This window comes from Mustela nivalis (genome assembly GCF_964662115.1).
Source record: "Mustela nivalis genome assembly, chromosome: 11".
NCBI lineage: Eukaryota > Metazoa > Chordata > Mammalia > Carnivora > Mustelidae > Mustela > Mustela nivalis.
The window spans coordinates 97735274-97759777 of record NC_139030.1 but is presented as its reverse complement, the minus strand read 5'-3'; the positions used below and the strand labels follow the sequence as shown (position 1 = coordinate 97759777).

Below are 24504 nucleotides of genomic sequence, written 5' to 3'. Positions count from 1 at the left end.
TGTCTTCCCATTTGACATTTTGAATGTTAAACTTGCCCTTTTTCCAGGTAATTATTATGATTGCCAGAATTTGCAGGCTATGCTTTAACCACCTGATAACAATGACACACACAATCCAAATATATAGATGGGAATTGCCTTTGAATTTGTGGAGGTCAGAGTTTAAACAGGACAGGCTCTGCATGTGGAATGCTAAATTGAATCCCAGCTCCTCCTATTATCTATCTAGGTAGCATTCAGCATACTGTTCAATCTATGTGCCTCAGTTTCCTCATCTGAAAAATGGAAAAAATAATAGAACATACCATTATTTCGGGAATTATATATGTTTAGTTACATGTAACATGCTTATAGAACAGCACCTGGCAAGAAATACACATTCAGTAGATGTTGTGGTAAGCAGAATAAAGGCCCCTTAAAGATGTCCATAGCGTAATCCCTGGTACCTGTGAATATGTCATGTTACATAGCAAAGGAGAGATGGAATTAAGGTTGGGGATCATCTGACTTTAAGATAAAGATGATCATCCCAGATTCCCCCCATGACCCAAAGTAATTCTGAGAAGCCTTAAAAGTAGAAGAGAGGCCCGCCTGGGAGGCTCAGTGGGTTAAACCTCTGCCTTAGGCTCGGGTTATGATCTCAGGGTCCTGGGATCGAGCCCCATATCAGGCTCTCTGCTCAGCGGGGATCCTGCTTCCCTCTGTCTCTCTCTGCCTGCCTCTCTGCTACTTGTGATCTCTGTCTGTCAAATAAATAAATAAAATCTTTAAAAAAAAATAAAAGAGGAAGATACGACTGAAGAAGAAAGAGGCAGAGGAACGCAATGTTGTCAGCTTTGAGATGGAGGGAGGTGACCATGAGCCAAGGAATGAGGGCAGCCTCTAGAAGTTAGGGCTGAGGGGGGAGTATGTCTGGAGAGCCTCTAGGGAAGAACCCAGCCTACCAAATCCTTAACTTCAGCCTATGTCTGTTGTTTAAGCCACTATGTTTATGATATTTTTTTACAGCATCAATAGAAAGCTAAAATAGTTATTATAATTATTAGTAGTACTTCTACAATATCATGGTAATTTATAAGAAAACAAGTTCCTCTTTAAGGTGTTAAAGAAAAAACAAAACAGATTTAACTAGAGTAGTCTACAAATATAAAAACTATTAAAGCCTCACATATCCCATTTTTCTAGAATATTACTCAAGTAAGCCTTCACTTTATATTTTGGCCGATTCATATTCTCCTGCCAGAATATAGAACCCATTCCTTTTGTTGTCCGATATACGCTATATTTGCCCATGGTGGAAATCACACGTCCTAGATCCTTTAGACATCTAGCAACTCCGTGTTGTTTCCTTCTCCGGTTTTAGGAAAATTAAGATCTGAAAGGTGGTGTTTGATTTTATCTCCCGTGTAAAAATAGCAACTGTTTTCCATAGCCTTTTGCATCTGAGTGTGTGAGCATATTGGAGTTGCTGCTGCATGCACATTTTCAGCAACAAAGAACACAAAAGCTGTTGCCATTAGCCAACAGATTTTGCTTTAATTCTCATCTGTTGCTCAGATGCTATTGACTTCGTTTCTTTCTTATTTAAAAAAAGATTGATTGCTATAAGGTTCTCTAGAAGGTAGATGTGTGGCTTAAATATGTATTATTTGTTCCATTATCTGCATTTCACAGCCACTCTCCTGACACGGAGCTTTAATGCAGGTTGTGCCGTGGACAGTGGCACCTGGCCAAGGGCACGTGTGGGGACGAAAATCATCTCCCTCTCCTCACCGAGCTACGCATCGCGAAAGTGCGAATGAATGTGTTAGCAGGGGCTTTGCTCTGGCTTGTAAAATGCTAAGTGTTGTGTGCTTTTCTAATATTAGCTCGTCCGTTCATGTTAATGATATGTAGTCATAGAGTTTAGCTCATTAGTTAATTTGACCTACTCCTGATCCTTTTGAAAAAATTGTGGGGATCTTGTTAACTTGTATCTTTAAATGTGCGGTCTGGTGCCAGTATGCTTAATGCTTTTCTTTTCTTTTTTTTTTTTTTTAAGATGTTATTTATTTATTTAACAGACAGAGATCACAAGTAGGCAGAGAGGCAGGCAGAGAGAGAGGAGGAAGCAGGCTCAGACAGAGAGCCTGATACGGGACCCTGGGATCATGACCTGAGCCAAAGGTAGAGGCTTTAACCCACTGAACGACCAGGCGCCCCTTTTCTGATTCAGAATTACCTCCTCATAGAGTCAACTGTAGCTCTGACACAAGCCATGAATTATTATGGAAAAATATGCAGCTCAAGAATCTAGCAACTTTGTTAGTTTCCCTGAATCCTCTGTTTACCTGCTGTTGAAAGAGGACATTGGGGAATCAAGATGCTTAAATTTTTTCATCACGTGTTGGCTTCTTTAGGGCCTTGTGCTCTTCATGGCACTAGACTGCAGAAATAATGCCTGTGGCTCCTTGCGGCCAAAGGCTGAAGCCCAGACCCACTCAGTAGACAAGGCAATTGCCATCAGCCCCTGGCTGTTCTTCTGGGGTCTAGCAGATCTTTTCTAAGCACTGGAGAGAAATAGCCTTTAGCCAACAAAATCTTGCACAGTCTAGAGCAGAAAACCCAGCATGAAGTCCCTAATTTCTTAATTATTTAATAGCCATGTGGATCTTTGATTCTTTTTTTTTTTAAGATTTTATTTATTTATTTGACAGACAGAGATCACAAGTAGGCAGAGAGGCAGGCAGAGAGAGAAGGAAGCAGGCTTCCTGCTGAACAGAGAGCCTGATGCGGGGCTCGATCCCAGAACCCTGGGATCATGACCTGAGCCAAAGGCAGAGGCTTTAACCCACTGAGCCACCCAGGCGCCCCGGATCTTTACATTCTTTAAACTGATTTCTGTCCCAAGTCTGTGTTTAAAATCATTCCTTTATATCATATTTGCTGCTGCTTCCTTTTGATATTATAGGCCACTTACTTCAGAGACCTTTGAATTATCTACTTGTGCTGCACCCTGAATGGAAAACCTTGCTGTTGATCAAGTACCTTTTCTATACTCTTTGTATGCTTTGGTACCTAAGGGAATTTTGCATGGTAAATTCCTTTTTAATGGATTAACAAATAACAAAGTGCTACACTTGCCCATAGAGAGGTTCATCTCTGTTTTAAAAATTTGCCCATAGTCATTGATTAATAAACTATGTTGAATGCTTAGTCTTCGCCAAGCACCTTCATAATCAGTCTTCATTTATTCCATATTACTTACTGAATGCTCCTTTTGCATCAGGCAGTGTTCTAGACCCCAGGCATACAGTGATGAAGTCCTTGCTTTTATGGGTTTGTTGTTGTTGTTGTTCTTTGGGGTTTTTTTGGTCTTAGAAAAGGAAGGAAAACTCAAAGACTTTTGAATTTCTTTTGGTGAGTTTAAAACAAAATAAGCAAAATATCACCTAAACGTGTAAAGTACTTGTAGCAAGGGATTTCCCAGGCAGAGGTGGGACATTGGGCTCAGCTACCTGGGACAAAGCACTTCCTTGTCAGCTTGAGGGAATCAATAGTCAATTTATTTGGTGCTGAACAAGACATCCAGGCTGCAGCTCTTACGTGATTTGCATCCCAGTGAGGAGAAGAGAATAAACGCTAACTCAAGATGACTGAGATTATTTTGGACTCTGGTAGGTGTTATGAAGAAGGTGAAGTCAGAGGGATGGTGTCCTCTTCCTCACAGTGACTTCCTACCTAACAGACTGTGCACCTGCCCAGGCCACACTGAATTTCAGCAGATTCGTTATCAGAACCTCGCATGCTGTGGTACTAAATGCCAAATCACTTTATGCCTGCTCTTTCTTTATTTTTTATTTTTTTGCAGCATAGGAATATGAGGTTACTTTTAAACCAACTTCACATAAAGCTGTAACAGAACACTAACCCAAATTGTGTCTGTTTTAGCATGCAAAACCCTATTGCACCTGAGGTAAACAATCTGAAGACACGTGGGCTTTAATCTAAAGGGCGAACTCGATTTGCGGCTGTGTGTGTCCACTCTGTTCCTCCTGGCCCATCAGGTGGATGTTCCTATTTTTTTTTTTTTTAAGTAGGCTCCACACCCAGTGTGGGACTTGAACTCATGACCCTGAGATCAAGAGTCACATGCTCTTCTGACTGAGCCAGCCAGGGGCCCCGGTTGGATATTCTTCATTGTTTCTTCTCAACTCAGCTAACATAGGTGTACCTCAGTGATACACTGGTTTAATTTCTACATAGAGAAGACTAAATTATGAGCCCTAATGGCATAGGTTTTTTTTTTTTTAATCTAAAGGCACCAACTTTTTATATCTAAGCTTTGCATGTGCTAAAGCACTTACATTTCATTTGTTTTATACTAAAGTATAGTATTTTATCGAAACTAAGGCATCTCCATATGACATCTTGCTGTGGATCATTTTAAAAAGAACACTTCTGGGGCACCTGGGTGGCTCAGTGGGTTGGCGCTCTGCCTTCGGCTCAGGTCATGATCTCAGGGTCCTGGGATCGAGCCCCGCATCGGGCTCTCTGCTCAGCGGGGAGCCTGCTTCCTGCTCTCTCTCTCTCTCTCTACCTGCCTCTCTGCCTACTTGTGATCTCTGTCAAGTAAATAAATAAAATCTTAAAAAAAAAAAAAAGGAAAGAAAGAACACTTCTTCACACACACACACACACACACACATAAACCTTTCTCCTCCACCACAAACAACAACCCAGACATCATCACCATTGAATTTATACTTAACCTACTTAAAAAACTGTCCCTTACAACCTCTGTGGCCTTCCTTCATGAGTCCCTTTGAGTCATCTACTCAGCAGTGAGTGGGGGATAATAACACATCCTCTCCCAGTTGTTGTGAAATTGGAGTTAATTTATGGAAGCAGAGCTGTCAGGATAGTGCCTGCCTTGGTAGGTTTTTCTCCTTGTCTTACTGCATGGCCCCACTCAGCCAGCCAGCCATCAGCGTTTGACTTGGAGCCGCCTAAACTTCTGTTTCAATTCTGTAAATTTTTCCTCTAATTGCCCTTTTGTGTTTCAGGTGAGCATGCTCTGTTTTCTCTAGACTGGACAGTTTAGCTTTAAAAAGCTGTAAGAAGTCATGACATCACGAAAATCATTCAGTCCTTTCTATTTTATAAGCTTTGGGTCACTCCTTTCTAAATATAACCTTGAACTATTTTCAAAGGTTATCTCATCATTTGGTGGCATTGAATACAGATAGGAAGGGGACTCAGATGGAGGAACAGGCTTTTTTTTTTTTTTTTCCTATTTTTTTCCTTCCTGTGTTTCAGACCAGAGTGAATGGACGGGTTTTGGACTTGATATTCTCGATGCATGGCTCATAGTTCTTTCATTGGGTGCCTTGGAAGTTGTCTTATAATACATTACCCATAAAGATACATTTTGACTTGATTTTTAAATTAGGTTAGATAGAGACAGAATACTTAAATCTCTAGGGAGCATGACATCTGTCGTACATTTCTCCTCTTTACCTTGATCCCATAACGGCTGTTATAGGTCTCATGTACAATAAATGTAATGTGGCTGTGCCTGTCATTACCTCTTTCTAGATAGTGGCTGTAAAACGTCCGGCCATCCCTTCAGCTTTATGGGTATGAAGGGCAACCTGTCTAATGTAGCCGGGCCAATGAAATTTTAACAGTCATTTCCCCAAAGGCAAAAGGCCAACAACAGGCTAGAGATAAGGTGCTTTGCTTCATGAAGTAGAGGCCAGCTTGAAATATGAAATTTCAGATGAAAAATGAAAGCCAAGGTAGGTCAAAGTTCTTAATTCAGCTGCAAGTTGTATATGGAAATACATGGAGAACAGAGAACCTTAACGGATCAGGGCAAAATGGCTGCATATATTGAGCCTGAGAGAAACATATGACTGGCAAAAAATGAATTTACATGGCACAGGCTACTCACAGGTGCAACCATCCGTCCTCCCTGGCTCACCGTGATGGAGCAGGAAAGGAATCGAAGCCGAAGACACACTGAAATTGTGTGAGGCTCCTTTTTTGTCTTTTGGGTAACAGAATTTTCTCACCTCACAGTCCGTCTTAAATTATTTACTTTCTCTTTCACGATATGAGCCATGAATATTTTGTCTCCTCATTTTGTTAATTTGCCAATTTCCCTCTGAGCTAAGTGCCCTAGCAATTTTAATTTTTCATTCGAGTTAGGAAGAGCAATGACCGCCCCCACCTTTTTTTTTTTTTTTCATTATTACTATCACAGGCCTGGGCCCAGAATGCTACTTTTTATGACCAGCAGTGTTGAGCCCATAATGGAATTGCAAAGTAGAGAGTGTAATATACCGATATTGACTTCCATTAAACTCAGTGGTGTGATCGCTGATAATATTTATATATTTATGTATTATACATCCCAGCTTTTGTTCGTTTGCAACTAAGCACCAGAGAGGAAAATTAGCATCATAATAGGAATAGATTGCAGACAGGAGAATGTAAAGAAGTAGAGGGAGAGCCTCCATAAATAGGGCAAGGGAGACAAAATGATGAGGTAGAGGCAAGTATGGTAACTAGAGTATAGATTAAATTTGGATCAGACACACTGAGGGTTGTGTGGCCAGCATTTATTTCTCAAGGGAAAGAAAAGAAGACCCAGGGACAGGCAGGCTGCTTGGCTGATAGGCTGGGGGGCTGAGTGTGTAGACAAGTGAGCCACCAGCGTGCAGAGTTTGTGTGGTGTCTGACTTCAGTAATTTTTTTCAGCTGTCGTGCGTGTCTGCAAATGTTTGTTTATCACTCTCTCTGTTTTCTTTGAGTATATGTTCATAGAGGGGCGAGGGGCATAGATGGAGTTAATTAGTATACAAGTGTATGGGTAGCTTGTTTTCAAAATCGTTTGAAAAGCTGATTGCTGTTCATCGCCTTCCCCTCCTACCGTATGGAATCTCGATTCCTCTGGAGCTCTGTTTATGGTTGCCCAAAGCAGGATGATTTCCTCGTACTTTTCATAATAACAAATGATCACGTAGAGTGTCAACCAGAAGGCTGATTTGTTTAATTAGGGTTCTCTTCTTCCCTTAACATGCGTGCACAACTCCCATTAACGTTAATGTGAATTACGAAAGAGCACGAAGAAAAATAGATCCCTTGATCTCATTACTTTTCTTGGATAATGAGGTTTAGATTTGTTAACAGATCAGAACAAAAGTCCAGTGGAAAATAAAAAATCAGCTTAACTTTTAAAGAAATTGATATGCTCCAAAGAATTTTCACAGGCACTAAGGTAGAAGATACACATTAATAAATAAACTTCATTAGCATTTAAGGTGAAATATAATCATTTAAAATGCTGGATTAAGAAAATGCAAAGGATTTCCTAATGGACCTATTTGCATACTCATATTAAATAACTAATAAAACATATTAACAGCAGGTTTACTCATACATATAAACACCTACCACTTCCTAGTTGAGACTGCATTTGCCTAATTTGCTTTGTACCGTGTCCAGCGCAATGTCATGTCCTTGTGCAATGTTTACTTAATACTATTAGATAATGACATGTATAGATTTAATAATTTGCTTGAGGGGAAAAATGAAATTAGTTCTTTGTTTAGCACCTTTTATCTGAGAACTTCAATGTAATTTACTAACATCCATCTTTAAGATGCATGGGAGAAGAGGGTGGCAAATAGTAGCTTCACTTTGCAGTAATAAAGAATGAGACATTGAGAAGTGAAACTGCCTGCCTAGAGCCAGACTTTGAACTGCTGGCAAGACCAAGTTCCCTCTTAATCACGGCTGCTGCCGTATTAGCATCCAAACATGCAATGACACAGCGTGTTTGGATGCTAATACAAAGTATATACAACTTTGTATATACTTTGATACATCCTGTAAAACCCATACGTTTTTATTTTTGCTACTCACTGGATTTTTCTCTCTCTAGTCAATCTATGAAACAGCAGTTTAATAACATGAGATGGTTCATAATTAAGGGAAAAGACTTGACTCTTTGGCATAATAACCATATAAGAGAGAGGCTTCCCAGAACAATTACAGACAGATACAGGAGATACACAGATTGAAAAATGGATAAGAAGTACACAGATATTACGGGATTGCACATCTAGGTCTATTATTGCAACCAAGCTAAATAATATCTAACAGGATTTTGGAGACAATCCAATTTTGCTTCTCCGGCCCAACACTGATCATTTCTGCGTGGCGGCTTGCCTCAACCTCAGCTTCAACATGGCTAAAATCTAATTCGTCATCCACCTGTCTAAGTCACCAGCTCAGCCCGAGGTTCCTGACTCTGCAGGAGGAACTGCCAGGAATCCCGCGGCGTCCATCTGAGATGCTGCTCTCTCGCCGGACCCTCCCTTCCATGAGCCCGCACTCCTGCTGATACTTGTGAAGCGTGGTCTCTGACGTCTCTGTCGCCTTCTTTGTCTCTTCTGCCATTCGCTGACCATGGTCTCTGTTATTTATAACTAAATTGTTTCAACAAACTCCTAGCTGCCTGCATTCTTCCTTTCCTCCTTTTGGTTCATCCTAGACATAGCCAGCAGCCATTTATGCCTTTGGGTACCAGGTATTTAATGGAAACCTTCTACACAGAAGTGCATTATAGCCTAGTGGCCAGGATCAAATCCTCTGAGGCCAAATCTACTTGGGCTCACATCCCCAGATCCATTTCTTTGTAGCTGCCGGTCCTACCGCACCTGCTGGACTCTTCTGTGCTCAGTTTCCTCTCCTGTGAAACTGGAATAATAAGAGATCTACCTAATAGAGTTGCTTTGAGAGTGAATTCGATGATATTTGAAAATGCCTGGCACATAGAAAGTTCTTAAAATGTAACCTATTCTGCTCTAGGAGCCAAGATGTTACCAATTACCAAGTCATTCTCAAAAATCCAACCGTCCTCTACAGCCTTCTACAGAGCTTGCTAAAGCTAGAGATCACTGGCCCTTACATAGGGAGATTCTAATTCGTTGGTCTAGGATGACGCCTGCTATCTCTGATGATTGTGTTGCAGCGAGTCCCGGGAACCCCCTCTTGGGAGCTGTTAACTCCTGAAGTTCAAACTGTTTAGGTCGGCATTCAATATCCTCTGTAGTCTTATCCCAGTTTATTTTTCTCTTAATGTTTTTAACCGTCCCCTTGTGCAAACTCACCACTCTGATCAGATGACTCACTATTACCTAAAACAGTCTTTGTGAGCACTAAGATGGCATTCTCTTTTGGATGATCACCCTTCTCTCTGCCCCTTCCTCTCCCGCCTTTGTCTGTCTGTCTGTCTCTCTCTCTCTCTCAGTCCTGCCAGACTTCTGAAGCCCACCCTAAGCCCCAGACCCCTTACGCATCCTTCTTTGACTTGTGCATCTCTCTTTGTCTTCAAAATTCCCATGTCCTGAGTCTTCTCTTTTGGATTTCCCATTGACAGACTTGGGGTTTAGTTTAGGCTTTACATGTCTGTCTCCTGTCCTCGGTGGGGTCAGAAATTCCTCTCAACAAAACTGCTGCCTCACAGCAATTTGCACAGCACTGGCCCTTACTACGCTTACACTGGTCGACGACGGCTCAGACGGTATGCTCATTGGAGCCGACCTATGTGGATATTAATGTGTTATGCCCTTTAGTCCTTCTAGGTAATAGTACTGAAAATAATGAAAACAGGGAATGTGGATCAAAAATAAGAAAGGGTGAACTGCATTGGGAGTTAATTATTTTTTTTAATTTCTGCTTGCAGAAAAGGTTGAAGGATGAGTTAAGTGCTAATAGTAACCAGCTGTTCTCCATCCCCACTGAGGACAGGGCTAGAGACAATGGGCCAGAATCCTTATTAGAAGAAAATGAGGTTAGACATAAAAAAGAAGACAGTTGTTAAGCACTGGAATGAGGTTTCTGAACAGGTTGTAGACTTGACCTCCCTGAAGTACTTTAAAAGTAGGAAGGATAAATATCCATCTAAAATGATATGAAAAAATTTGCCAATCAGTTTATTACTTGAACATCTATTAAATTCTACTCTGGGGAAATGCAGAAAAAATACAAGGCAGGAACCTTTTGCGTAGGCTCTCTATCTAATTAAGATGACCCATAAATACAAAATGATTAGCAATGAAAGTGGGATTTAAAATTAAGAGCCAAATGGTGAAATTATGACCATGATTGTGGTTAGAATTCAGATATATACCCTCTCTCCTTCTTCACCCTTCAAAAACCTACCGTGGGCGCTGTTTTTTATTTTTTAAATACATGGATTTTTTGTATGTATTTCCAAGCTTCTTTTCTAGGTTAACTGGAATAATCCTGAATCTTTTCTGAAATAATTTATTCAGTACTTTTGATCAAGCAGCCAGTAAGGATACAATAAGCATGTTGTAACTGTATAGTCAATTTTTTCCCCTGACCTCTTCTTTCATTCATTCAACAAATATTGATGGATATATCTTATTGATGATATATCTTATAAGTAACAGTCTCAGTGCTCAGTTTGGAGGTAACCACAGTGAACAGCTCAGGTGTGTTCTCCTGGTACCTGCAATCTTCCCTTGAAGGATGGTAGGGCATAGAAGTTCTAATATTAATGTAACATAAAATGTATTAAGTTCCTTTTAAATAAGCAGAGCATTCATGAATCCCATAAAACTGTGGTTAAACCATTTGCAGTATACTTAGTAAAAGTACTGAAAGTGGGATGCCTAAACCTAGTTGTACAGTTGCCTTCTTGAATGGAATTGTCCTTTGCCGGGGAGATACACACCTTGTATACACTTGTAATATGTGTATAAATGATCATTGCGATGATGAACTACTTGGCCATCGGCTGAAAATATATAGTGCAGACGTGCCTATAGACTAAAATACATAAGTATTGGTCATCTGAGAAGTCAGTTTAACAGAGTGAAATGGCACTGAGAAACAGCCCAAGACCACCAACATGTAACTTGCCAAAATAGAAGATCTAATTAGAGGCAAAATGAATGATTTGGCCTTTAAACATATTCCTGGCATATCCTTTGTTCTGTGTTAGCATAACGAGCTCATCCCAGTTTGAGCACTAAAAATCCCATGCCCTGGGAAACTACTCAGTTTTAAGCAAATCAGGACAGTGGCTCGTCCTCATCTGCATTGTCAGCTGTATCTGACCCTCCTTACCCTTTGCTTATGTGCTACTGTAGTCATAAAAATTCGTTGAAAACACAAAATAGAAACTAACTTTATTTGTAATACCACAAGCTAAAAAAAAAAAAAAAAAGAAGTATACTCTTAATTAAAAGAACATATAAAAGAGTAGAAGCTCTAAGAGAAAAGTTGAGTGAACTCTTCTTTTACCTTATTTTTTTGGTGCTTGCCTTAGCCTGAGCTGTCATATAGTCTCTTAAGGCTTTCTTGCTATCTGAAAGAGCCATATAGCTCCAGGAATCAAAGTAGAAATGTCTCAGTAGAGAATGACTAAAAGCAGCAGCCCACTTGCCAACAACAACAACAAAAAAATCCTTTAAAAAAATTATATAAATTCAAAACTCCAGAAAGAGAGAGCTGGAGGGCACATCGACCAAAAATAATGGTTGTAACTCTGATTGCAGACAGAATCACCAGTGAACAGTAAAAACCCTAATTCTAGGGCTTTCGGTATTAGTTCCTCCCATTGATAGGTTTCTTCTCCCCCAGGGACTATAATTTTCCACTTTAAATTTGAACTCTTGTCAATGTATAGTAGAAAATCAATATCATAGATTTGTTCTGCTTTCCTTTTGCCTCCTGGAATTTTCAAAGTATATGAAAGAACAGCTTTTATGATGAAGATGGACTGTAAAATGAAAGGAGTGGCTTTGACCAATTCCCTAGAACTTTGACCCAAACACTATATACCAGACTCCCCACACCATGTCCTCCATACTTCTCATGCCTCCACCATGTCCCCTCTAATAGAGTATTTCATGTCCACATTGATATGATTGCTGAAACACCTTTGTAAAGACTCTTTGACGAGTTAATTGGAACTTCCTATCAGAACATTTTTTCCTATTTATCATACATTCTCCCCTTCATTTTGTTTTACTGTTTTCAATTACAGCTTCCTCCTTTCTATTATGATGTGAGTAGATGGAAGTAGAGGAAGAAATTCACAAAAAAGAAAGAAAGAAAGAAAGAAAGAAAGAAAGAAAGAAAGAAAGAAAGAAAGAAGAGTTCTCCAAAAACCTAGATATTGAACATTTAATATTTATACAGATAATAGTCCTTCCATTGTTAAAAATGAGCAAAGATGCCAAGACATTGTTGAAATAAATGCAGACTCATTTATGGACCTGGTAGGCCATTCTCATTCCTTCTGACTCCAGCTCACCCGGCATCTTCTCAGCTCAGCGTGTTCAAGCCACATAGAAAAGTCATTGGCCAGGCTTGATTCCTCAAGACTTGCATTAGAGCTGGGCTGCATCAACTTGGTATTTTCCGCTGGTTTTGTACCACCTTGAATCGAAGAACCATTGAATTTATGTGTTCTTCCCATTTTGTGTTCTCTGCCTTTGCTTCATATTTCTTCCCTCTACCTTACCCTCATATCTCCTCATTCATGTAACCCAACTTTCAGGTTCCTCCTGGCCCTCGTCTCTTGAACCAAACACAAAATTAGACTGACTTTCAAGCATCTCTCCGCTGACACTGGTCATCTTTGTATGAGTGCTTTCCACATCTGGCATCTGGTAGTCCAACCACAGAACTCTATAAACCCATGGAATTCTGAGTAACCGCGACTTTTAAACAAAGTACTACATCCCTGCCTTGTTGGTTTCTACACCAGGCTTGGTGGGCCCAGTGGCATTGCCTAAGAACCCTCAGTGCCATGCAGGCCTCAGCTTGAACCATGTTGTCTTAGACTAGAGCGCTGATGTAGTGGAACTTGCCTATTTCTGACAGGTCATACCCCGATTACTCGTTCCTGGCTCCATCTCCAACCCCAAGTGTCTAGTAACAGGTTAGTCTTCCTTGAACCTTATGCATGCTTTTTCAAGTATTCATCTGTCTTTGCTTTCACACTGCCATGGCGTGCTGCTGATGGAATATGCCTGAATGGACCACTTCTAGACTAGCTGGCTGACCTCTCAAAGTCAGCCTCTTTGTCTTTATGTGATTCCTCTGGCCATTGCTCATCCTGGTTAGCTGTGCTCGATCTAGTCCCCTTCCCCCCGATCCTTAGGTGTATCTGATGGCAAATTTGCTAATTCTCACTGTCTTGACCATAGTATTCATTCAAAAATGGATTGCTAAACTAATTCTTGATTCCAAGAAATCCATTCTAGAAATAATGACTAGCAATCATGCTTCCATAGTCTGATTTGATTGTTTGATTGTTTTTTCATTTGTTTTTAGGTAGGGAGAGAGAGCGCACACAAATGGGGGAAGAGGGCAGAGGGAAAAGGAGAGAGAGAATCCCAAGCAAGTTCCACTCTCAGCACGGAGCCGATATGGGGCTCGAACTCATGACCCTGAGATTGTGACCTGAACCAAAAATCAAGAGTCAGATGCTTATCTAACTGAGCCACCTGGGTGCCCTTAGGCTGATGAGCTTCTTAAATGACAGTTGATGTTTTAACTCTTGTAGTTTTTTTTTTTTATATGAAGTATTCATTTTGTAAAACTGAAGTATTCTAAAAGAGAAAAGTTTATTGAAGACTAGCATTCTCTAAGAGAAGGAACTCTCTTAATTTTGAAAATATAGGTGAAAACCTACTGATAAGCTCCACACTTTAGTTTTGCATTTTCAGTGTTAAACTTTAAGTCTAACTGTCTATCATGTTTTATTTCATAAGAAATGTATCAGCATAAGGAGAAACAGTGGTAGGTTATAGGATGTAATAGAAATTCTAATAGACTGTTTAACAATAATATGGCAGGCAGATACCATTTTAATCAGTATTGTCATTAACAACTATCAATAGAGAAGATAAGATGTTCTTGTCTTTGTGAATTATGATTTATGGCTGGCACAGCAGTCACACTGAAGTATATTTATTTTTACAATACAGAGACATTGATTAAATGCACATGGCATCTCAAATATAGTTGACATTTTAAGTCAAAATTATTACAGACACACAGCCATTCATTTAAGCTGTTGCTTTAAAAATGTGTCTCAACTGATTGTTAATGGAAGAAAGTCTAGCTGGGCCAATATTTCAATAAGTTGATCCTTTATTTTACTGGTATACATCGCCTGGGGGAAATTTGCCTCCTTTGGGCAGTCCTACCATTTTGCTGTATCATTCTGGTGAGCAGACCACCAGATGAAAATAGTCCGTTATGTATCTATACACTGGGGTTCTAGAGTGCTCAGAAAGCATTCCCTAATTAGGATAAAACCGTTTTTTGGTTCTCTTCCCATTCTCCCTATATTCTCTGAAAACCTTGCCTTCTAGCCTACCAACCTGCTTAGGAAGTAGATCTTAAATAATTGATGGCAGCTGTAGCTGAAACATTAATATCATTTAGGGATGATGGTTTTTGTAATGTATATTGCTGCTTGTTGCCAACAGACCAGTGACTTTAAACAACATAAGTGTTTGGGTATTGATTGTTGATTTACAAGATTGAGGCCAATAGTAATTGTGTCTGAGAGCATACTTATATACCCTGTCGATAAATTCTTTGATCTGGTTTCTCATTTATGTCTTTTTAACCTTAGAACTTGCTTAGATCTTTTTTTTGTTTGTTTTATTTTATTACAAGGTAATTTTAGGGTCACATAAAAGTTATCAAAATAGTACAAAGAATTCTCATTTACCTTTTATTCAGATTCCTCAGATATTGATATTTTGCCACATTAGCACTAACATTTTCTCCCTCTCTCTTTTTCTTTCTCTTCATACGGACATATACAGACCCAGGCATCTACTCCTTTCTTTTTCTGAATAACTTGTATTTGCAAACCTGATAACCTTAAACTTGCTTTAAAGCTAGACTTGCATCACTGGATAGTTTTTGTCCCGTATTTGAGAAAAGTAAGCCAGTGGCCTCAATTCAACTTCCAATCAGCAAAATTAGAAAAATAAAATGAAGAAGGCCATGATTTCAAATATGATTACAAGTCAAGAAAACCAGGATGTGATATTCTTTTTGTTTTCATGGACTATTTTATCACCACATAATCTGAAAACCTGAATTAAGTCAGCATTGACTTCCAGTAAATGAGTACACATTTCCAAGAATGAGATGTATTTCTTCGACAGTTAACAAAACTTCAGAACTAAGACCTCTGCAAAAAGGTACAAATCACTCATCCATGTGATGAGGCCTCATTAACCATTGAATTTAACCCAACGTGCTTAAATGAGATGGTAAATAGGAAAATGTCCTGTTGTTTATTATTAAAATTGTGCTACAGAAGGACTGTTAGAAATTTTCTCAGACCTCTTACCCTTTCCATTTTGCTGCAGGTGATTCATTGATAAGACTGGAGGGGGAGCTAGAGAGGCAATACTCAGTCTTTGATCACAGAGGGCGTGTCTTACAAATACCTGTGCATTTAAAAACACAGTTTGAAAACAAAAGATGTACAAAGATAAATGTAATCTGATAGCCATAGTGGACTTAAATTCATCCATGACATTTATAATTGGCTTAAACCAGGAAGAGGGATTTGGGGAAATTTGCCAGTCTTTTTAATAATATTTGTTAGGTATTTGGGATGATTTTATTGGAGAGGCCACTCCAGGAGTGTCTGATTTTAGTCAAACTCTTATGTCTTGAGAGACAAGAGGAGGTACAGTAATAGAAGTGTGGTATGTATGGGGCGCCTGGGTGGCTCAGTGGGTTAAGCCTCTGCCTTGAGCTCAGGTCATGATCTCAGGGTCCTGGGATGGAGCCCCGCATCTGGCTCTCTGCTCAGCAGGGAGCCTGCTTCCTCCTCTCTCTCTCTCTACCTGCTTCTCTGCCTACTTGTGATCTCTGTCTGTCAAATAAATAAAATCTTTAAAAAAAAAAAAGTGTGGTATATAATATGTAATATCATGTTATAGTAAAATACAATATATAAGCATAGGTGGTAGAGGGTACGAGGAAACACATCCTGTTGGGAATCACTAGTTAAATAAAAAAATCCCTAATTCCCAAACGTTTGGTTTAGTTTTCACAAAGAATAAAGCAGCAGTATCTGAGTGTGTTCTTCAGCATAGGCTTGCCCCTAAGTTACATGAATGTAGTGATAACAGCCCTCCTATACATTGACCACATGTTGCTGAATCGATTCTGGGTAGGATAAAAAAAAGTAAGAAATAGTGTAAACACTCTACAGCATCCTTTTCCTCTTTCTTCATGTCAGGATTTAATTACTCAGAGCTGCTAAAATCTACTCTGTTCTTGTCAATTGAACGTGTGTTTGATTGTGCACTAAATATCTTCCATATAAAAGATAATACAACTTTATGATGCACTTTGAAACTTTCAGCCAAAAGGTAGCTTATGGGGGCGCCTGGGTGGGTTAAAGCCTCTGCCTTCGGCTCAGGTCATGATCTCAGTGTCCTGGGTTGAGCCCCGCATCAGGCTCTCTGCTCAGCGGGGAGCCTGCTTCCTCCTCTCTCTGCCTGCCTTTCTGCCTACTTGTGATCTCTGTCTGTCAAATAAATGAATAAAATCTTTAAAAAGAAAAAAGAAAAGGTAGCTTGTGTGTGTCGGTAGGCCATTATCAACATCTCTTTTTAACTTCTAAAAAACTAAATATGGTAGATAGCATTATAAATATTTGTGAATGTTAGTATGTCAGCATTTTTTTTAACCCCATAAGTTAACTGTATTCTGTCAAGGCTAATGATAAAGAATTTCCAGAAAAGAAAGCTTGTGTTTCCATTCACATTGAGAATCCACATAAAAGGACATGGTATTTCATAAGAGACTCTTAATCTCACAAAACAAACTGAGGGTTGCCAGGAGGAGGGGGGTAAGGAGAGGGTGGTTGGGTTATGGACAGGGGGGAGGGTATGTGCTATGGTGAGTGCTTTGAAGTGCGTAAACCTGGCAATTCACAGACCTGTACCCCTCGGGCTAATAATACATTATATGTTAATAAGAAAATTAAAAACTTTTTTAAAAAGGACATGGTATTTGTAAAGTGCATGTGTACATATACAGTATATAGAATTAAACACCAAAGGCACTGTTCTGGACTCTCCAAAAAGTGTGTGAAAAATTTGGGCTGTGAGTGAGTATGCCTATTTTTATAGAGAATGAGTTGTCAATTTCTTTCTAATTCTCAAAGGGGTCCGGTTCTCAAAAGGAGTTAAGAACCATTCCATAATGGAATCCAGCCTCTGCAAGGCCAGCTCTGTTCTCTGCCTGACAAGGAGTTGGTATTCTTATTTCTACTCTCTCACTCTGATCACTAATGTATTCAACATTGAGCCTCGATGGATAGAATATCTACCATCGGAGTAGGAATGTAGCTCTCTCTGGAAGGAGTAGGGAGGTATAATATCGGAGTAGGAATGTAGCTCTCTCTGGAAGGAATAGGGAGGTGTAGAAGGTCCATCTCCACAATTTTTACGTCCCAGGGGTCCCCTCAAGAAACACCCTGGTCTGGAGATAACCATCTAAGTATGGTGTTATGGGAAGCAACACAGTCTGCCATAGAAAGGTATTTATTACAGATTATCTTCTTTCTAGTACTCTAGCTAGGTTCCCTCAAGTGCAAACCAAACATAGCTCTGTTCAACCTAAATAAGAAACAGGAATCTTTTTAGTGGTGCCTGTCTCTCTGTTTCTATGTACCTGTGCTCTTCAGGGGATCCTCAAAGCTGCGATATTCTCTCTGCTCTCACAACTCAGACCAAGAAAATATCAAATACGCTTAGGTAGGTCCTTGCTTTTCATATCACTGGGACTGTATACACTTGTCTATTGTTAGGGTCTTTACAACGTCTGATTGCCGGGAATGGCCAGCTATCCCTGTACCGACTGATGAAAGGTCACCCCAAACTTGGCTGTGAAAGAGAGGAGAAGGCAAGGGGGGTCAAGGCTCAGAGACCAAGACCCTTTGCTCTTCTTTGATCCCACGTTTATTGGTCCTTCAAGATAATCAGAAATCTTTATCACTGTTTCTCAAGCACGTGGTATGTGACGAGGGGTCTGAGTAGAGCTAGGAGGATCCGTATAAGGGAAAGATATGGTATGCTAATCTGCTATGCTAATCTGAGTGTTGTAGAATTTTGCTAAACAACTCCTAGCGGACAATGCCTACCTCTCCTGGATCACAGGGCAGCTGTTTGGGCTAAGGAAGTTTAGGCAATTCCCCAGGGCATTCCTACAGCAAGGTGGTCCCGTAGGTCTCCGCCCTCCTAAGGCCTACCCCCTTCTCCAAAACCTTCCCTGTCCCCATTATTAGCAAGCTAGGTGTTATGGATGATTTCACTTTCTACATTAACCCCAACATCTAATAGAATTAGGCTATCATATCATCTTTGGTCATTAGGTATTGCTACATTGCACAACATTCTCCAAACTGAAAAAGGATTATGTTTGGGACTTATGAATCTACAAAATAAATTCTCCTATTAATTTATCAATTCTGTAAATGTAAAAACTTTAACATGAATACACTTAAGAGAAGAGGCCATAATAAGATAAAATGTATAGGTAAATTTTACCCATACAGTTTCAATGTTATAGTCAAATACTTTATGCTCAGCCTTGTAGAGCAAAGCTCATTTTTTTTAAATAATGAAAAAAAAATGGCACTTCCTCAAAAAACAAGGGTATCCTATCTGACAGAAATTACTGTTCAAGAAAGTAACAGGAATTTCCTTTTATGAAAAGTTAGGCAATTAGAGATGTAGGTAGAGTTTCTGTAATGTTTGAAAAATGAATTGTTTCATTTCCACCTACGTCCGCCCATCCTTCTTAATTAACACTCTTCCTGCCGCTATAGTCTGCGATGCTGCTCCCTCCAGCTATTGCTTTTGGCCTTCTGGCTGCTACTTCTAGCTCCTCGTCCTAGTCTGTTATTAAAAGTCTTTATCCCCTGGACCGCTGCAGCCAACCCTCTCTCGTCACCCCTTTCTCTCGCTCTCTTCCTCTTCCCCAACCCCTCCCGCTTCTCCCCCTTCCTCCGGACTCCTACCCCCCGACCAACAACCTCAACTAGAAACCATACTTTCCCCCCAAGTGCTGGATCCGTAAACACAAAACTTCCTGAACAGTTTTCCCGATGCCTCCAGAGATACCTCAAACAGAGTTTGCACACTGCGAGATTGACTTGCCAGTTTATCTTTACTAAGGCTGTCAGGAGGAAGAGAGAGTGAGGTATCTTTCCCTTCACCCCTAACTCCAGTCCATTCCCGAGTCCCATGAATTCTCCTTTTTAACGTATCTGAATTTTTTCTCTGTCACCTTTTTATTTCTCCCCAGATCAAAGCAGCGGCCTCTGAGCAGTCTTGACCTTCTTTTCCAACCCACTCTCGACAGTGTTGCCCATATGGTCTTCCCAAATACAAATCTGATATGCCCACATTTTTGCAATGGCTTTACAGTGCCTTGAAGTGCTTAAATTTCCAAGTTGTCATAATGGTGCCCCACTGTTATTACTCCCTGTAGCCAGAGAGGAGTACATGCAATGATCTGAACACCCCGTGAGAGCATTGAGCCAGTCAGCAGTGTTTTGCACCTTTCCTGTTATCTGTGACTAAGATGCCATTTGCCCAACTTCCAACCCACATTCCTCTCTGCCCAAGTCTTCGTCATGCTTAAATGCTGAGTTGGAAGATCTCCTCCTTGGGAAACCTTGCTGGCAGCCACTCTCACCTCACTCAAGGTTGGCAAGACGTGTTACTAATGTCATCCCACTCTTTTGAATACTCAGACATCTTTTATTGAAATGAGAAATTTTCTGGTCCTACTTTGTAGAGATCTGGCTACAGAGGACATTGTTGAATTTCATAGCCCATTATTGTAATTCACCTGTAATTATGAGGATAAATAAACATGAATACATAGTAGCATCTTAGACTTCATTGCTTGTGTGTCTTAATGTGAAAATCTTGTGGTATTTTATGGAGCTTTAAATCTGAGGGAATAGGATCTGTGAAAACTGCCTAATTTGTTGATTTGCATGTGAAGTGTGTTGTTCCCAGTGGGTGGTGGAAAATGATTTGGCATGTAGCTTCCTAGCTCTGAGCTGGTAACTGGTGTTAGTTCCTGCTGCTGTAACAAAATGGATTTGGCCTTTATTGTAGATCTTATTTGAAAATTACTATTAAGAACTGCATGCTGGAGATATGAGAGTGCTTTTCAAAGATGGATACCTTTATGTAGCAAAGCAGGAAACAGTGACACCATGTCTTAATGATACTTTATATTCTGCCAACATCCTTAGCCACGACTTCCTCAACTGCGTCATCTAAAATAAATAAAAATCGTATTCCATTAGAGACACAATTCGACAATTGAATTTTTTGGTGAACTTTTGGCATCCAGTGAATGAATTGGCTCCAACCCCAGAGAGGGGGTTAATCTTTTTAGGGCATCATTGCCTGGAAAGAAAGAGATGACCAAGTAAGGGAATAGGAGTAAAAGCATTAACTCTAAGAGCTGAAATTAGGGAACTGTTCAACAGTTAACATTTCTGTGACCACATTTTATTCAGTAATAAAGAAACAGAGAACGTATTATTTTACTGAGGAAAATTGGGGGAAAAAATGCAAGCAATCCCAGTAGGCTGAGGCTAGGTTTAATTAAATGAGGTAACATTTTATTTCTTTATTTGAATAATTTCCTAGGTAGGGTCTCAGGCCAAATCTATAAAGAACAGTGTTGACTACCCAATATAGGATATTTACTGTAGCATCCACCTGGTTTGGAAACAGTTCTTCTTTAGGGGAAATAATTGGTACATGCTTGTACAGTAGCAAATACTCAGATAACTATCACGTTAACAAGGCAGAATAAAAATCAATATTAATGAGAGCAGACAAATGCTTCTAATAATAGCTGAAACCTCTCAAGCCCCAGGTGTCCTCCTTAGTGCCTGACTTCCTTCCTTCCCTCCTTCCTTCCCTCTTTTTGAAATATTTTCTGCTCCTGACATCAAGAGAGAGTGTGAAACTTCCCTTTAAAGATCTTCAACATACCCATTTGCCGCTCTTTTCTTACCTGGGTGTCCCAAGATTAAGCTGATGGAAGAGTTTAGTACTTGCCCTTCTCCTTTCAAAACCTGGACTATTCAGTCCATACTTTGTTCCCATACACTCCACTGCCCTCTTTTTATGAAGACATGGCTATTAATTGCTGCTTCTTCCCATTTTTGTGGCAAATGGGGATACCCCTACTCCCACTGCTAAGGTTGTCCCCTCCCTGGTATATCATAGAGCCCATGACAGTAGCTAAGCCTGATAGTGCTTGTTGCTAGATAAATACTGATACTGATCTGAGTTCTTTACATCCATTAATCTGTTTAATCCTCACATGACCCTATGAAAGAGGCACTGCTATTATACCCATTTAACAGATTTAGAAATTTTACAGATTTAGAAATTTACAGATTTAGACATAGAAAGGCTAGCTTACCCATGGATGCAAAAATGGGCTTGCTGGGCACCAGCAATCTGGCTTTGTACTTCTTCTTTATACTGCTTGACTCCCTGCTACGTGGACAACTTTGGGCACCTTAAAGCTATTAGATTACTTGGTTTCCTTGTCCAAAAGTTTTTTTAAAAAAGGGACAAAAATAAGCTCTACTTATAGGATTGGAGTTAGAATTTAAGGGTACAATATAGGTAAAGTGCTTAACTCAGTAACTGATATATCATAAGTATTCATGTTAGCTATTCATCTTCGTCTACCATCATTTAATCAGTTTTAGGTGAAATAATTAATTAATAAAGATGCATAACTCAGAATCACTAAGTTGATCATTCCCAGTTCTATGATTTATTTGGAGAAGCTCACTTAGAAGAACGAGACTGAATAGTCTACAAGTAGAGCTTGGACACTTTCCGGGGGATCAAACATCATTGTGCCTTATCAGGCTAAAAAAAAAAAAAAAAAGATTAAATTTTTATTATACCAATTATACCATTAAAATAGAAATTTATAAAAATGCATAGGATAATCCATGGAATGTTATAAGTAGTCAAAACGCCAATATTTCCGAAGTATATACTCTAAGGAGAGTGAAAAAGAAACCTATTTTATCATATTTCAATGCTCATGCCCTGCTTTTCCCTTTATTGCATTATGAGATTGACATCATATCATTATCTCTCATTGTCACCTTAGCCTTGTGAGCTTTAGATGCTGCTAATGTTATGGTAATAACTGCTACAATTTGCAATTTTCAGTTGTATTAGACCTTGATTCATTTTTTTTTAACTACCTTGTATAACCATCCGTGATTTTTCTTGCAGATAATAAGCAACTTAATGGTTTTTATAAATGAATACTGGTGTGAAATTATCAGAGCAAGAAAATCAATATTATAAAATTTCCTATACGAACGACAACAACAATAATAGAGTAGTATTAAAGTAATTGTAAATATCCAAAAATCAAGTGAATTCATTGGTTTGCAACTAGTGTTTGATTTTATAGTTTAAAACCAGCCAGTTCACTATACTTTTAAAATTTCACTATACTTTTTTAAGTAGTAGCCTCCCTTTTTTAAAAATTAAGCATAATGCATTGGGATCACCACAGAGCTGGTTTTTCAGAGTGTTTCCCCATATTTCACACAAACCGTCCCTTTCCCTATAATTGAAAGTCATGTAAAATCGGGTTCTTGAAGGGAATCCCTCACACACCCCCTAAAAGGTCAGTATATTATATTTTCATTTGTTTATGTTGGTTAACTGAGGCCCTAGAGATTCATCATCTATGCCCTGATATGGTGTATCTTTTCTCAGACCTGTTCCTCAATGTGTTTGCACTACCAGGCACAACCCTAAGCCCCGTCTCACCCTAGGATATTTCATCTGCCCTACAGAACCTTAACAGCAAAACTCCTCTACTTCTCATCCTCCTGCCCCTTTCCTGGCACGCCATTCATTCCCTTGATGAATATCCGTTGAGCCCCAAGTATGCACAGGTTCTGTGTGCAGTGATGAATGAGATATGGTCCTACCCCCAGAGAACCTAGAATGTAGTAACTTATCACTGACTGGCTTCTATCATTAGTTGTTTTTCATATGTCTCTGTCCTACATAGAGCAAAGACTGCAATTTAAAACCAATTTGCTTTCAGTGTACTTTTTACCTAGCAAATGCTCAAGACGTCTTGAGTTGAAAGCATGAGGCAGGGACGCCTGGGTGGCTCAATTGGTTAAGTGGCTGCCTTCGGCTTGGGTCATGATTGTAGGGTCCTGGAATCGAGTCCCACTTTAGGCTCTTTGCTCAGCAGGGAGCCTGCTTCTCCCTCTGCTTGGGCTCCCTCTCTCTCTCTCTCTCTCTCTCTCTCTGACAAATAAATAAATAAAATATTTTTTAAAAGAAAGCATGAAGTGATCACCAGGGGAGCAAAGCTGTGTTGCTGCACTCCTAAACCAGAAATATCACATATGGGGCCCGGGTAAGACCACTATCATCCGCCACTGGGCCAGTTTTTTAGTTCAGACGGCTGGATGACTTTTGAAATAAGATAAAATATATAATTTCATCATACACCACAAAGAGTTGGGAGTTAATTTCTAAATTGTAGTTAAGTTCCTTAGTCTTTTTTTTTTTAAGATTTTATTTATTTATTTGATAGACAGATCACTAGTAGGCAGAGAGGCAGGCAGAGAGAGAGAAGGAAGCCGACTCCCTGCTGAGCAGAGAGGCCGATGTAGGGCTCCATCCCAGGACCCTGAGATCATGACCTGAGCCGAAGGCAGAGGCTTACCCCACTGAGCCACCCAGGCGCCCCCCCACTCTTAGTCTTTTTTCCCAAAACAAACATAGTTTTTATCCAGGGATGTTGATAGACAAACCTCTACCAAAGCCGGTGACTTCTCCCAAATGGCATTTCTTTCTTTCTTGCCCTGCCTGTAGGAAGAAGAAAAGGGAGAGAGAGAGAGATGGCAAGGGCTGAGCCTGCAGTCTCTCCCCGATACTGCTTCAGTGTTGGCAAAGATTACAGCTTCCTTCCACCCCCATTCTGTATACACACACATAACACAGATGTGTCTGCACACACATATACATCATTGCAAGCAAATATATGGACATATAAAAATATACAGACAGGCACACACAAACACACGTGCATATATGTTTTAAAAACACACACACCAAAGCTGACAGATCAGGTCTCAGTGTTCCTGGGCTCTTGAACTCTTGAGCAAGCAGGAATTTTCCTGGAAACCCAGGCTACAAATTCTCCCCGAAGCAGCTTCATCTGGGCCCTCTCCACCCATCTTCTCTGCACTCCGAAAGCCCGGTTTGCTGTTCTTGTAATGTTAAAGAAGGGGTGCCTGGGTGGCCCAGTGGGTTAAGTCTCTGCCTTCAGCTTAGGTTATGATCTGAGGGTCCTGGTATCAAGCCCCGCATTGAGGTC

The 24504-nt window shown here is 40.0% G+C and overlaps 1 protein-coding gene across 3 annotated transcripts in view; it reads left to right on the top strand.

Moving 5' to 3' along the window:
- Positions 1–24504, top strand: part of PARD3B (par-3 family cell polarity regulator beta) — a 1038672-nt gene that overhangs the window by 730016 nt on the left and 284152 nt on the right. The window lies entirely within an intron of this gene.